This window comes from Fukomys damarensis, unplaced genomic scaffold (assembly GCF_012274545.1).
Source record: "Fukomys damarensis isolate Sample0158 unplaced genomic scaffold, DMR_v1.0_HiC HiC_scaffold_3, whole genome shotgun sequence".
NCBI classification, from domain to species: domain Eukaryota; kingdom Metazoa; phylum Chordata; class Mammalia; order Rodentia; family Bathyergidae; genus Fukomys; species Fukomys damarensis.
The window spans coordinates 4,726,902-4,743,405 of record NW_022900915.1 but is presented as its reverse complement, the minus strand read 5'-3'; the positions used below and the strand labels follow the sequence as shown (position 1 = coordinate 4,743,405).

The following is a 16,504-nucleotide window of genomic DNA, read 5'->3' as shown; positions in this document are numbered from 1 at the left end:
CCAATGGCATTCTTCACAGAACAACAAAATATTCTAAAATTTATATGAAATGACAAAAAAATAGCCAAAGATTATCTTGAACAAAAAGAACAAAGCAGGAGACCTTGTGCTTGGTACTACACAAAAAAAGGTGCACAGACCAATGGAACAAAATAGAGAGCCCAGTAATAAATCCACACATCTACAACCAACTGGCTTTTGACAAAACGGCTAAGAACACACACTGGAGAAAGAACAATCTTTTCAACAAATGGTGCTGGAAAAATGGGCTATCCACATGCAGAAGAATGCAGCTATATCCTTTCTCTCCTCAGTCACAAAAAACAAAAAAAAGACTAAAATAAAGACTTAAATGTAAAACCTGAAATTATGAAACTTCTAGAAGAATACAGAGGAAATTCATGAGGACATTAGAATGAGTAAAGATTTTTTTGAGCAAGACCCGAAAAGAATGGAGAGAAAAGCAAAATTAGACAAATGAGATTACCTCAATCTTCACAGCAAAGGAAAATCAGCAGAATGTAGACACAGCCTGCAGAATGGGAGAAAAGATTTGCATACTACACATCTGCTAAGAGGTTAACATCCAGGATGAATAAAGAACTCCAAAATCTCAAGAACAAAAAACGAACAATGCAAATGTGTACTATTTTTTGCATCAGCTTTAAAATTCTTAATTTATTTTTTAACTTTTCATTTTGAAATAATTCCAGGTTTACTTGAGACTTACAAAAACAAAGAATATACATCCATACATATTTATGTGCAATATACAAAGATATTTCCAACAATTTGAGAGTACTTTGTACACGTCATGCCCCTTTATGTCCAAATATTTCAGTGTGCATTTCCTAAGAATAAGGACACTGGCATATATAATAATGTAACCTCGATATGGAAATTAAGCTTTGATGCAATGATACCATCTAATCTATAGACCTAATTCAAATGTCGTCAACTGTTCTAATAACATAACTCTTTTGACGATTTTTTTCATACGGAAAGTTTTCAAAGTCTTTGCCAATGAATAAACGTTTTTATTTCAGTCGGCAAACATCAGTAAAGGTCATCTTTACAACCTCACATAACAGTAGGGTCATGTGGATGGCAATGAGGAGGCAACGTAAAATACGAGCAAGGCCAAAACCACGTAAGTATGAAAGTTTAGAAATTATTTCAGACTGGTGAGTACAGGAAGCACCGGAGATTACAAACAGGAACCAGGAGCAAAGGGAGAAGAAAGCAACTTCTCAGACAGAAAGCAAATAGGATTAATTGGAATGCCAAGTAGGAAAGTAAATGAGTGAAAGAGGAAGTTTGGAGCCAGATCAGGAGTGACGACGGACAGTGCGGTTTAACACTTCCTCAAGTCGAACCCAAACCTTCCTGAAATCTCAGGTGCTCCGAGAGTAGACAGGTTTAAGGAAAATGGACTTGAAAACGGAACTTGATCAACCGAGGGGGAAAAGTACTTATGGCTTTATTTTTTCTATCTTCAACCAAAATTGCTGCTTGTTGAAAAGTCACAGAGGATGGCCAGTCCTCTGACTCAATATGAGCAACAACAGCAACAAACTCTAATCGCAAAAGAAGACAATTTACTTTGAAAAAAAATCAAAGTATAATAGGAAGAGTAGCAAATATAATTCTTTGATGTGCAGTAGGGCACTGAGTGTCACCAGAATCTTGTGTCTCCTGCGCACAGTGCAGGGAAGACAGAGTCAATGACAGGAAGCCCAAGAGTGAGTACGAACACCCTTCCCGACAGAACACACAGTGATGTCTGAAGGGTGACAATAGGTCTTCTGCCCCCACCACTGGCTTGGCAAGGGATACCTACATGTCACCTGCTTGCCTAGCTCTGGACCTGAGATTCCCAGCAATCCAAGTCAAGTCTCCCTTTCCTCAAAGATAATCTCGTAGGGAAGAAAGCCCCGCAGGGGAACAAAGACTTTTTGGAAGAGGAAAAGAATGTCTGTAGAAGCTAGATTTTAGAAAATCTTTCTGACAATTGACGTATCCAGGTCCTATAAGACAGACAGGGGCACACACACAGGGCATTCTTCTAGCAGTTATATTACTTAGGCTTTTAATATTCATTTGGCTCCTGAAAGTTCCCCAATCACCACATATATCCTAGTTTTTATGGAGTTTTTGTGCAAAGAAACAGTAGGACAGGAATTCCGCGTTGAGCACCTTAATGACTGTCATTTTATGGATGAAATAATTGAAGCCCCAAATTAAGATGATTAATCATGATTACAGAGTTAGTTTGTGAGTGGTCCAACACCAGTAGCCAGAATTCAGGTTCATCAACTTCCATCAGATCACCTCTCGACCAGGTGAAAGCCTCATTATCTTTCTAAAACAATAGTTTATCCGTGTATTATACCAACAAATGCTTCCTGAAATGCAAATTCATTAAAAGTAAAATTCTCCTAGTGACTAAAGCTACTTACTGGTCAACACTGAGAATGTGAATTAGAAAGTACACAAATTACTTCCACATTTCTGCTCTACAGATGTCTCGGATGACTCAGCTGCCCTCTTTCAGAGTGGATGCAGTTCTGAACCACTAATCTAGAACAGGATGTGGAGTAACCACAAGTGTCCCTTGCAGAGGGCATTACAAAAAACAAAACAAAACCCACTTTTATCCTTATGGTTTTAAGACCCCATGGTCAAAGTTTTGAAGGTTTGAGACAATACATAAGGAAACTGTGGAGAAGGTACAAGCAAGCAAAAGAATATAATTATTCAAAGCTGCACTCGGTCAGGACATTCAGGAGAAAACACTTGAGCGGTTTCCTCTCTCACCTCCACTTCCTCACCGAGCACATATATATGCAAATATAAAGAACTACAATCCAAATCCCAACTTTATGGCTCTCAAAACGGGCTCTGTTTTACTGGACAATGTGCAATATGCTGAATTAGCAACACCACTTCCTGTGGTATCTAGACAGATCCTTTATTCATCCAAGAAATGACCCTGACTGACCCTGGGTAAGAGTTGGAGAACAAAATATCATACTGATAGGAAAATTAAAAGCCATTATCCTTCATTTCCGTTATCTATAATTCTTTCTTTTCTGACTGCCCTATGACTCCAGATTTGTCCTTTGCCATTTGTAGTGACATCCACAATCTGGAAGAATGGGGGCAAATGGTACAGTAATGGAGTAAGTCCTGGTCTGGCCATGACAGAGCTGATCTCTGGCAGGCTGCTAAATCCCTCTCTGCTTTATTTTTCTTTCAGAAAGATCAACCCGGAAAGGAGTCTTCATGGAAAGCAAACTTACAACAAGAGTTATATCCCCCCTTTACCTTTCTTATTAACTTCTTGAATGTCTATGATTCATTGATTTTGTGTGAAGACAGGAAGGTGGTCCAGTACTCTAATTTTACAGATATGATGCTGTGTTCTAAAGAAATTCTTTTGTGCACAAGGCTATAAACCCATTTTTGACCAGCTTCTCCCTAGGGTGACATTAAGCCAATATTTAAGATGCTATCAGTTTGTCTTGCCCAATAATAAGAATTGCTACACACAGAGATAATAAAGACATTAAATTTTTCTGTGGTTGATGCCACTCTTCGTAGATACACAGACAAAAATCAAAGGGCCTAGTATGCTTACAGAAGTGGAACAGCTGAGATTTAAGGCAACTCATGAGTGCTCAGTTCCATTCCTAAGATAAGGAGCTGAGAGTGAATTATATTTACTTAATTTATGATCAAAGGGTCCAATATGACACAGGTCTGGAAGCAGGTTTGCTAACAGTCCTGTGAAAGAGTTGAAGATCCGGAAGCAGACACTTCCCGACAGCCCCAGAGCAATGACGGCACTGTGGCTCTCTGTAGTACCCTCGGTACCTAGGATGGCATGGGTTGCAGAAAACAAACGAACAAATGAATCTAAAGGACAAAAGCATGGAGGAGAGTCAAGGATGTGGAGTTGAACAAAACATTTAATAAAATAAAAACTAAGGAAAGGTTTTGAACAAGATTTAAAGTTAGTGAATTGGACAAATAAAAGTTTGTCAAATGTGTATTTAAAGTCACAGATTTTTAGGAGTTAACATTTTTAAATATACTGTAATGTAGACATGCACTCCTATAAACCTTAAAATACTTCTCATTTTCATTTTATGGAGAGGACTGTTTGTTTGTTTGAAATTGGACATAGTATTACAATTTTCACAGGCTTACTGGCATTCTTGTATCTCCTCCATCACTCTCAGCTAATTACGCTTGATCTATTTATCACAATTATTTATTATGGTTCTATTTGTCATGCTCAAGTCAACTTTCCAATGGCAAAGTTGTTGGGGAATTCTTATCTCCCACTTCACCTGTTGTGAGCATTGTATATTCAAGGATGACTTTACAACTTTTAAAAATATTATCATTCAGCAATTGTAACTGTTTTCCAAAGTTCTATGTATGGCTGACACTGCATCGCTTTTGTGTGTGTGTGTGTGTGTGTGTGTGTGTGTGTGTGTGTGTGTGTGTGTGTGTGTGTGTGTGGTGCTGAGGAATAGCTGAACCCAGACTGAACCAGGACCTCTACCTTTTAACTTTTTTATTTTGAGACCAATTTCATATTTAAGCAAAAACTTCTATCAGGAATGAGGGAATGGGCCAGGGATTTAGCTCAGTGGTGCCACCGCCTGCCTCGCAAGCATAAGGTCCCAAGTTTGATTTCTGGTACCCGCCCCCAAAAAGGAATGAGGGAATGACCTCCTTTTGGCTATTTCTGAAAAAGTAACTAAGTTTTTATGCCTTCGTTTAACTTATTGTGAAGATTAAGCAGCTATCCCAGCCCATAAATGGGGTGGCTTAAGGACAACAGAAAGATATTTTTGAGAAATCTAGAAACTGGGAAGTCTAAGATGAGGATGCTGGCACACTCATGTCTGGTGAGGGCCTGTGTCCTGGCTTGTGGATAATGCCTTTTGGCTGTGTCCCCAGGTGAGGAAAGGGACAAGAGTTCTCTGGGGTCTCTGATCCCATTCACTGATCACTTTACTGATATCGAGGTTTTAAAACCAGTGCCTAAAAATACAACTTTGGCTAGTTTTTTCTGTTTAATCAATTCATCCTTTTTATCCATCAACTTCCAAAACCCAGTGCTTCCAAGAGGATAAATCAGAGCAGTATAGTCTGGTTTAAAAAAGAAAGTTTTTGAAGCCTGGTGTGGTGGTGCACACCTATAATCGCAGCACTCGGGAGGCTGAGACAGGAGGATCACTGTGAGTTTGAGACCAGCCTGGGCTACACAGTAAATTCCAGGTTAGTCTCACTACATAAGTGAGACCCTGTCTCAAAAAAAAAAGCTTTTGAGAGCTAGACTTTGAGGTCAAGTTCAAACTCATCTTTGAGACTAAAGATGATCTAAGTCCACCTCCTCACTTAGCAAAAGCTCATGTAAGGCTACCACGTGAACAATCCTCAGGTCTTAAATATCCCCCAAATATCACAGGTCACGCTTGTATCTCTGCATGCCGTTGCTTCTGCTTGGAATGTACTTCACTCTCTGGTCAACTTGATTCACACTCATTCTTCAAAGCTCAAATGTCCCTCCCTCCTCTTAGCGCAGCTCCCAGGCGGACACCACATCCCTCTTCTTTGCTCATGTAACACCGTAGGGCAAACTGACAGGACATGATGTGTGCATTTTCAGAGCGCTGACACACGCTGCTTGATTTGCCTGTTTTGTGCTCATTGTGTCACTAACCAGTGAACTCCTTCATATCAGAATGGTAAACTGCTCGCCTCTGCGTTCCCGCTACATGAGGAGGATCCAGGAATACCTCAGGATACCAATTAACTGCGTGAATGAATGAGTAAATGAGGGGAATGAATGACCCACAGGAAAAACAAAGCTCAGAATATGTAAATCCGTTTTCCTGGGTCCGAAAGCTTTCCCCAATGTAAAATGAAAGGCAAAGATTATCCTAATTAGTGGCTACACCGTACAACTGCCATAGAAAATCTTGAAGTTGAAATAATATAATTGCAATACTAGCTGGCTATAAACCTAAAAAACAATGAAAGCTTTACTCGAAAAAATACTTGTTTTTATTGAGAGAAAACTATATGTAGTCTCTGAGGAGAAGCAGGCACTTCCAAGAGCTTAATTACTACTAAATCATACTGTAAACTTCTTTGAAAGCCTAATCCTTTCTTTCACTGGAATTCTTTTATCCTCAGTAAGAGACTTGGGAAGACATGGCTACAGATATTCGCTAGTCTTGGAGCCCTGGCATTTGTCTGAGTTGTGAGCAAGATGAAGCGACCGCACACACACACGTGGGAGTGGCTAAGGGGACATCCAGGAGGGGCTCAGAATGAGGAAATGGAAATATTTTCCTGCGAGAAATAACAAAGGCAAAATGCAGAGGTGGGCAATGGGGCCCATTTCTCAGTGGCAGCCTTTTGCTATGCTAAGAACTTTTTGGAAATGCTGCCTCTCCATTGCTAGCGAGCCTAACTCCGGTCCTGCCAGAGTGGGCTGGTACAGGGACCGGGAAAACAATGTCCAGGGACACCCTAGATGAAAGCCTCAAGAATTAACAGATTGCTGCAGTCCAGAAGTACTGGTCTGTTTGCTTCGGTGTGTTTATGACGTATTATGTAAATCTAATTTAGAAAAAGGGCAGATTTTTACTAGCAAGTAATCAAGAACCTATGCTAGAGATATAGACAGAAAGGAAAAGCAACGAAGTATATTGATAAGGCCTAATTTTGAGAATTATGGTCTTGGCTGAATGTCACATTGTCACAATAAAATAATATTTTCATAGGCCCCAAATATATATAAGTAATTGTACTAACCCAGATGAGACAAGTATGCAAAAGTGGACATAAGTGCACTCCGAGTTTGATATTAACAAAACAGAAAAAGTTGTAACATTAGCACCCACATCACTAGTTTTCATAGGGGAAAAACTTATTTTTAGGCAAATTCTGGTAACTTTTTAACAACTGAACAAAGGAAACTAAAGGCATCTGAACTAAAACTGAATTCCGAACTCAGCAGGGCCACAGGCTTTGTGACCCTGACATTTCCCTACTCTCTTTCACTCTTGTCCTTATTAAATGTCACATCCTTTTGCCTTTATTATAAATTCTCTTCCTTGACTCATACAGATATATATACATATACATATATATATATATATATACATATTTAATTTCAAGATTTCTCACAGCAACACCTCCACTTTACTGCGCATACTGGAAACTACAAGTAACTACATGTGTGGCTCCATCACACTGAGTGCATTCACTTCCTTCTCATGAAGCTGGCCACATAAACTATATTACTGTCATTTGTTCAAGGTTTTAAACTTCCTGGTCATTTAATTTAAAAGGGGAAAATAAAATCAAATGGATTAATATACACAAAGACTGCCTCAATCGAAGACTCTATGGAGGATGGAAATAGTTTCCTGCCTGGAATATATTTTTCCAACCCTGTTAATCTGATAAAGTCTATGGTTCATTTCTATGATTCCCTCAGGTCACATGTAAGCTTGCCTAACTGTTTGAAAATCAAATTATAAGCTTCCTGTAGACTTATTTCTCTCTTTGCAATAATGCAGTGTTTCATTCCTGTCTGCTTACTAATGTGTCCAAGGCAAAAGTAAAAGTATTTCCAGGCCTTTTTACTAGAAATGACCTAAAAGTCTCCACTGGAATAAACTCTCCATATCTTTCGTCTGATCCATGTATGTATTGGGTTAGTGGTCATTTTTGACCCACCCCACCTCCTCAACTACACCCTAAGATCCTTGAAAATAAGTGGCATGACTGTACCTCATCTCCTGCTTCACTCTTCCCTGGTCTTGCCTTCTCTCTCTATCTGTAAGGCTTTAACGGATGTTCAATAAATGGTTGAGGAATTAGATCGCGACTAGGGGCTATGAGGTCATGAAGCATCGTCATCCTACTGGGCAATAAGCTGAAAGGTTGAGGGCAGCCGAGGGTCGTACCCTGTGAGTCACACACAGTTAACACAAATCCAGAGGAGTGTAAAGAGGAATAAATAACTGTGAGGGTATTCATAATAAAAACAGATGCCCAGCTGGGAGCCCCGGTAACTTTGGAGAGTAATCCACGACATGATAAATTCCACCAGGAGGTGGCGCTTGAGGCCAGAGTCACTCTTGCTTGGCCAAATGTCCAATTTATCTTAAAGCGAACCTAAAAATTTACTCTCTCCAGCAATGGAACTGGAGCTAAACGTAAGCTCTGTCAACATAGAAGATCTTGCTATCCTTAGAAAAAACATAAGGACACCATTCTGGATTTTATTTGAAGAAAAGTTTTGCTCTTCTGGAAACGGAGTAATTCTGAAGACAGAATTCTGGCCTGAACCCTAGGTCTTGACTATCGTACCTAAGAATTTTTATTTTTAGATTCAAGCTGTATATAGAAATAATTTCTTAAAACGGATGTCATTGTACCAAAATCTGAGTCTGCACATTGCTGATTTTACATTTAGCAAGAAGCATGTTTGATAGCAATGAAGGAAAATGTCTCAATGAACAAAAGTGGTAAAAACTAAACTATAAATATTAGGTTTCATATGAGTAAACAAATATGAAGGGTTATTAAGGTTAGTACTGCCCTTATATGTACATGTGTATGTGTGTGTACAAGTGTAAAATATAGTTTACTTCTTCAGGATGTTTATGCTTCATTAATACAACTATTGAAATTAAATCTTTTTTTTTTTTTTTTGTACCAGGGATCGAACTCAGGTCCTTGCACTTGCAAGGCAGGTGGTGGAACCACTGAGCTAAATGCCCGGCCCTGAAATAAATGTTAAAACGCAGGTGGTGGAACCACTGAGCTAAATGCCCGGCCCTGAAATAAATGTTAGTTCTGCTCTGATTTACCTATTTCATGAGCCATGTTCAGAGAGATAAAATTAAGAATCTAGTCAACCAGTAATTATCTTGGACATATCTTGAAAACTCAAAATGTGCATCTGGAAACAAGGTAATAAATCAACAATTTTACAAAATGGATGCACGACCACACTGGATTAGAAACAAACAAATCATTTCAATGATACAAATGTGCCTTCCAAACTTACACTGCCCAATAGAACCACACAGAGCCCTGCCAGAAATGAACAGAGCGTTCAGCTCTTTCCTGAAAGCCCCCTCGTCACGTAAAACCAGCTCTTAAGCCATCCAGGAAGAGTACAAGGCAACGTTTCTGCCTGTCCCAACTCACTAAACTATTAGTTTCCTTTAATGATGAGCCAGGCTTGTATTTACCGTTTAGACAATAAAAGAAAACAAACTTAGTAAAGATGTTTGTGTCAGAAATAGCTACACACAGAGATTTCTTCAGATGTAATTAATTTTTCCAAGAAAATTTCTCTTATTAAAATATGGTCATTTACTGTGGTTTCAGATTACCCCAAAACTTCCCTAAGATTTAAAGCCAAAGGTAATTTCTTGCTATAAGCGATCTAACTTGAATGTAGGAGAGTCAGGGAGAATTTTCTCTTCATATAAGTGCAAAAAAGGTAAAATTATTTCTAGCCAAGGTTCTTACAGGAATCTGGCTGTGTCCAGGAATCAGCATATGACTTGGCATCAGAGAGCAAAGCCAAGAAAGGTCATAACTGTCCCAAACAGAAAGACTTAGGTCTCCTGCAGTGGCATCTGGGACTGATGAGGACTTCAGAAGGCAGCCCTTGCACACACATGATTTCTGACAACACTGGCTACACCCAGTTCAAACATCGGTGTGATTGGAGATTTAATGAGGCACTTGGTTATTCTCTGCAACAAAAATGAAAACACAGAGACAGAGTTCTTCAGGCTGAATCACCACATCTGTTACCAGCACTTTACCATGATTGACTGGAGTGTATGTTAGACACTGTGCCAGAAAGCCTCCCCATCCGAGCAGCTCTCCGTTCCCCGCCTGAATGGCATTAGTCTCTGTTACATCCAGGATTTCCACGGAAAACAAGCAAGCCTGGTGCCCGCAGCCCCTGCCAGCTGAAGACACTTTCTCCTGGTACTGGCTAGGGTGGAAGCAGGGCCTAGGTTGCTTGCTCTGACTTCTGCTCCTCTCGGACTTCTCTCCTCCTCTCAGGCTCACCCATACGTCCCTGTAGCCCAGGGTAAAGAAGCGCATCAGAAGAGAAGAGCGAAGAGTGGTCGCGGGGGCAGGAGTTAAGACAGACGCTATAGATTAAATGCATTTTCTAGGTGCTGAGGAAAGCATGACTTTTAAAAGTATATGCAACACCAAGAACTGGTTCCTCTGAACACCTAATCCCTTAGGCTCTGTGAACAAAGACAATTATTTCTGAATACCAACAACCACACGAGATGTCAGGAATCTAAATGTTGCTTTCCTATTAGTGAAACATGGCCATCGTCCCTCACCCTCACGCAGGCAAGTGGAAGATTTACTAATGTGTCTGCAGTCCACCTTCAAAGGGCTCCCTGTGTATAATGTGCCATCATTCAACACTGTAAGAGTGTAGAAATCAGAACACCCACGGCTCTCTGCAACCCAAAATCAAGTCCCTGTGCAAGCAGCAGCATGGGGACAATTACTAGCACTCAAAGCCACTCTTCAGGCCAGAAGCAAAGCATAAAAGCCACAGCAAACAACCTCCCATCTGCACACGTGCTGGGTGGAGAAACAAATACTCGCCCAACTCAACCCTGGATGTCTAGAGCAAGCAGCAGTCCCACAGCTCAGAAAAACACCGTGCGACATAAGCAAGGAGAAAGGCTAAAACATACACGCTGCTTAAGTACATTCTTTACAAGCAATCAGGTGTGAAGAATGTCCTTGAAGAACTCTCTGCATTTAATTTCTCCCCCACCTGAGACTGTACACATTTACGTTGCGCTGCCCACTTTTTTTTCTTTTTTATCCAGAACAACACCTACAGCATTTCGAACGTGTGGCAGCTACTCGTGGAGATTGTGTGAGCAGGAGGTCATCAATAATGCTGAGTGAAGCAGGAGAAATGTGCAAGTAGGGAAGGGGTTTTGTAATTAGGAGGGCCTTCCCAATGCTTAATAAAAATAAAAGTAGTATAGTGTTTCTGAAAAGACATAGGCATTTCCAAAAGGGGTTACACTTTGTGACAAAACAGATATGAACAAGCCCTTTCTGCTTGGGAGGTGAGGACCTGCGATCTGGCCCAAGGGTCAGCCGCCTCAGACTTTCCAGACTGAAGGAAAAGGGAGGCTTTAGGAAACAGGCCGCAGCCCTCTCAGACAGATGGCACTCCAGGTCAGGATGGCATGCCTTCTGCAGGTCACAGCTCCCCAAATTCGCCAGACTTTGGAAACCTCGGCCACTACAATAAGAATGATTGAGGATATACTCAGACGAAGCCTTTCCCTCTTCATCTCCCTTTCCTCTTTATCTATAAACGGGCCTTTGGGATCCCCTGTGAAGAGCGGAAGAGGACACAAGAGCACAGCGAAACAGAAATCAACCAGTTCTGAAATAACATAAAGCTCATTCCCCACACAAGTGCAAAAGAGACATCTCAACGCAAGATGCCCTCAGAAGAATTTTTACAATGGTCCTTGTAGTGCTACAGAGGAAGGAACTATTCTTTTAAAATATTTAAACATAATTTGTCAATAATTCCTTGGACATGGTGGCAAAAGTACAGGCAGCAATGAAAGAAAAAAACAAATTGGACCTCATCAAAATTCAAAATTTCTGTGCATCAACTGATGCTATCAACAGAATGTAAAGATGACTGTACAGACAACCCATAGTATATGGGAAATACTTGTAAATCACGTATCTGAGGCAGAGTCAGTATCCAGAATACAAAAAGAAGCACTCATAACCCAGCAAAATAAACAACCTAGTCAAAAATGGCAAATGACTTGGATAGACAATATTAAGAATTTATTATAGGACTTTTAGTGCCAGTGCACATTATTAGTTTGTTGGGAAGGATTACACAAAAGATTATTATCTAATATTTCCTCTGCACACCGTTTCATTTCTTCACTATATTTTTTTAAAGAAAAGGCAGAAAACTTAAAAACCAAGTGTCAATCTTTTTACTTCTCTCCTTTGCAGTGATTCGGTGCAGTGTTGCTGCTCATAGGGCAGCTACCGGGGCAGAGGGCAGGGAATGGAGAGATTTTGGTCAAAGGTGTTGGTCAAAGAGTAAATTCTGAAGACTTAAGGTGCTGAGCAGCAACTGTGGTTATCACAATGTATCATACACTTGAAGTTTGCTAAGGGAGTAAATCTTAAGCAGTCTTACCAAACATTCTTTAAAAGCAGCCATGTGAGTTGAGGGATATGCTGATTAATCTCATTCTGACCGCCACTTCACAATGTAAACGCATAAAATCATCATGTTGTACAGTTTAAATGCATTCCATTTTATTCGTCAATTATACCTCAAAAAAGCTGAAAAAATGCACATAATGTACATCACAGTCAGAAAGAAATTGTTCTTGCATTTCAATATATATTTGATATAAATGTATCTATTTGATGTAGATGTTTCTTTTAAAAAGATATACCAAAGACCAATATGTACATGAAAAGATGCTCAATACCACTGTCAAGGAAGAATTACTCAAACCATAATGAGTCGTCAATTCATACCCATTAGGACACCTACCCCCACCTCCACCCCAAGGAAAAAATAGAAAATCATAAGTGTTCATAAGGATGTGGAGAAATTAGAACCTTTGTGCATTATTGGTGAGAATATAAAATAGAGTGGTGACCATGGAAAGCAAGGAGATAATTCCTCACAAACGCCAAAACAACAGAAACAACAAAACCACGGAATTATCACAGAGTGTAGTAAATACCCTGAAAGAATTAAAAGGAGAGATTTGAACAAATATTTGTACACAAATGTTCACAGACTCATTAGTCACAAGATTCAAAGGGTAAAAATAACACACAATACACTAATGGATAAATGGATAAGCAAAATGTAGTGTGGGTATACAATGGAATAATAGTCATCCTTAAAAATGAAGGGGACTCTGGACAGGCTATGACAGGGATGAACTTTGAGGTACTCAAATAATTATCAGTCACCAAAGATCAGACACTACAAGATTCCACTTGAATGGTACCGAAAGCAGTCAAATTCATAGAGAAAGAAAACAGAATGGTTGCCTGGAGCTTGTGAGGGGGGAGGGGAAGATTTAATACTATGTAATGAATACAGAGTTTCAATTTGGGATCATGAAAAAAGTTTTGGAGGTAGATGGTAGGGATAGCTGCATAAAAAAGTGAACGTTCTTAAAATGCTGCAGAACCATACACTTTTTAAGAAAAAAGCCTGAAAGTATTAAAATCAGCCTAATACTAAACAGATCAAGGAAGGAAGGGAGGGAGAGAGGGGGAGAGAGAGAGAGAGAGAGAGAGAGAATATATAAATCTGAAAGCAAGCCGAGTTGAAAGGAATAAGTTGGGGACGCCTTTTAAATTCTTTTCACTCTGCATCTGCACTGTGAAGACAGACATTCACCTTCCATGGATCACACAAATCACACAGGGACTGGTGTGATCCATTTGCTACAACCTGACAGTGGAGGAAGAAAAATATAACACCTAGATCACCTAGTCCCCGGCTCTCTCCTCTCAGAGTCTTACCTCTCTGCTCCTAGAGCGTTCTGTCAGATGGCAAGCTCTCTAGAACCCAGACACAGAAACCAGAAGGGCCATTTAGCTTCCTCTTAATGTTTAGCTAACAAACACCAGAAGGGCATCAGATGTTTCCAAGCCATGGCGCCTGGTCAGAATTCCAGCTTTCTGCTACTGGCTGCCCGAACTCACATTCTGACTTGATTGGGGAACTTGGAAGATCTTAGGAATCTGGACCTATTATGCTCCTTATTTTCTCAGAAAAGCTCTAAGGATTCTGAGCAACTTGTATTCTTCAATTTTCATTTTCAGTTTTTCAGTTTGGATTTTCTGAATGAAAACAAAGTAACTTTGCTTTCAGTTTTCGTGTTTTTGCTCTTCCCTAATTTACTGATGAAGTTAGAGTTAACAAAAAAGGCTGCATTTTGGGTGTAGAATGCAGACCCCAGGCGTGGCCGGCAGGTCCCATACTCCCTCAGACCACCAGACCAGTTGTTATTTATAATACCTATTGGAAGAAAAGAGCTTATAGGATCAAGTCAGGCTGCAGTTTCCAACAAAGCAGGCCACAGCTGTACAAGGGATTCGAGCAACTGCTCCATGAAGACAGTAAGACTTCTGTTTTCCTGCAGGGTCTGCTCAGGTCATGACATGTGGCACGGATTAGAGTCCTGGGTCTCTCCTCGCAAGTGGGGCAGGTCCGAGGTTTAGACACCATACCTCAGAACCAAGGCCTCACACTCCACCTGGCACCCACTTTTCAGGGTTTTTAAAAATGTTTAAAAGCCAACAATTTATCTTTCTAAAAGAAAAAGAATATGTTTAAGTCTTAAAAAGAATTCATTTTTATACATTATCTATCCCCAAGGTCCATTATAGTGAAATGAAAGATAGCATTCCCATCATGGACAGAAGATTTGGGTTTGGTCTGAAGTCAGCTCAGCTTCGAGACTAAGTGAAAGGTCTACTTAACAGGAAAGGGTTCCTCAGAGATATTTTGACTATGCCCTAAATGTGAGGCCAACAAAGGAAACGGTTTCCCCGTAACTCAGCCCAGCTTCTGCAAAGCACAGAACCGGTAGTAATAGTGGCTCTTTGAGGTGGAATCAGGTCTGTGGCCAGGCATGATGGCCCAGTCAGGCAAGGCTGGGCTCTACTCTAGGTACAGCCTGCAGGGAGCCCTCATGGGCCCCATTCCCACTGCCCCTCACCTGCACCCCTACAAGGCCCCAGGGGCTCCCTAGTCAAGTTCATGGAGCTGGAGATGGCCTTAAAGTGAAGCCCAGCAGAACTTCCTTAGGTATATAAGGGGCAGAACTAGAACTCAAGGTAGCTCTTTGGACATTGAGTATGCTCTTTCCACTACCCTGGGTGATGCAACTAAACTCTAGGGTAATGTATGCTTCCCTCAGACTGAAACCATTTTCCTGTTTAAAGGCCACACCAAAACAAAACAATTTAATGGATTAGTGACATCAGCCTTGAGAGCTGCAGCATAGTTGATGTTTTTCTTTGCACCAGTGTTAGAAAAAGGAAACATTACCTCAATTGGTGCAATTCTAAAGTAGGGAGCTATGCTCATGAATGATTTCATCACCTCGCACAGTTCAGCATGAAGTGCATTTAAGATAGAACTTAGAGCGAAACATCTGAAAGTGAACCTGTGCTTACTTAACTTTGTTTCACCTGGCCTTCCCTCCACAGGTGCCTCTGGGCCTTCGCCAATGAGCCTAAGGCACAGAGCTGAGGGTCTGCAGGTATTTTTGCTCTCCTGGCTGCTCTGCTGCCAACAACTGCTGGGCCCAAATCAATGGACGGTGTGGTCACTGAAAACGGCCTTTTCTTCTCGGGCCCAATGTCCAGAGCCAGCAGTGAGGCCCAGTCACCTCGTACATCTAAGAGAATGCTCTGTACATGAAGCCCTACAGAGCTTCATGCTACTTACTCTTGGGGTTTTGTTCTGCCTGGGCCGTTGCTCGTGATGGATCTAACACCTAGTCAGAGACCCAGAAGCTGCTTATATCTTAAAGAATTGGTGCTGAGGACTCAGTGAAAACGCTCACCCAGGTTCCACAGCCCTTGCTTCATGCACTAACAATCATTCTGAAAGACTGTGTGTCAAGACCGAATCGCCATCCTTTTCAACAGGGACATATTTACCATTAAGGAAACAAGAAGGGCCTGGTCAGCAGCCCCTAACCCACAAAAACAGCATCATCTCCCTTAGTGCCAGTGAATGAATCCATACACCACCCTGGCCCCAACTGCATGGTCTCAGTTTTGCAAACACCACAACTCGACCAGGAAATGCAAACTCCTCTTCCAAATTCTCCAGCTAGGAAAGACACTCCACAGGTCAAGCTATTAGAAATCCTTCGTGGACAGAGAGTTACTATCTCTGCCTGTCATGCCTGGAAAATCCAGAAAGGCGAAAGGCCTGCCCTTGTGGGAGAGGGCTACACATAGGCACAAGCTTGAAATTCCAAAAGCTTTCTTAAGTGATCACTTTCAGAAGGTGGTGGACTTTATAACAACACAACATCCTCAACCAAAGGCAATCCCACTGGGAGGTAATAATGGGTCTAGAAGGTAAATTTACAGTTTACAGCTGATCATGGTCATAAAATCAAGTCCCTCCACAGTGCTTGGTTGTAGAGAAGCCTTCGGAACAGTCCCTGGAGACTGTACCAACAAAACTACAAAGCATCATTTATATACTGCCTGGAAAGAAAGGCAAGGGAGGTGTTTGCTATTGTCAGTTTGCTTTTTCCTGACTCTAGCTTGGAAGTACAACAGTCTCTCTCTCTCTCTCTCTCCCTCTCTCTCTCCATCTCTCTCTCTCTCTCTCTCTCTCTCTCTCTCT

The 16,504-nt window shown here is 41.0% G+C and overlaps 1 protein-coding gene across 7 annotated transcripts in view; it reads right to left on the bottom strand.

Annotated features, from left to right (window-relative positions):
- The window catches only part of Megf10 (multiple EGF like domains 10), a 323,793-nt gene that overhangs the window by 145,521 nt on the left and 161,768 nt on the right, over positions 1 to 16,504 (bottom strand). The window contains exon 1 of one of the 7 annotated variants that reach the window (XM_033766477.1): positions 13,651 to 13,679. The exons of the other annotated variants lie outside the window; for them this stretch is intronic. The gene's annotated coding sequence lies outside the window, so the exon portion shown is untranslated. Of the gene's footprint in view, positions 1 to 13,650; positions 13,680 to 16,504 lie in introns of those variants that run through there. 7 annotated transcript variants of the gene reach the window in all.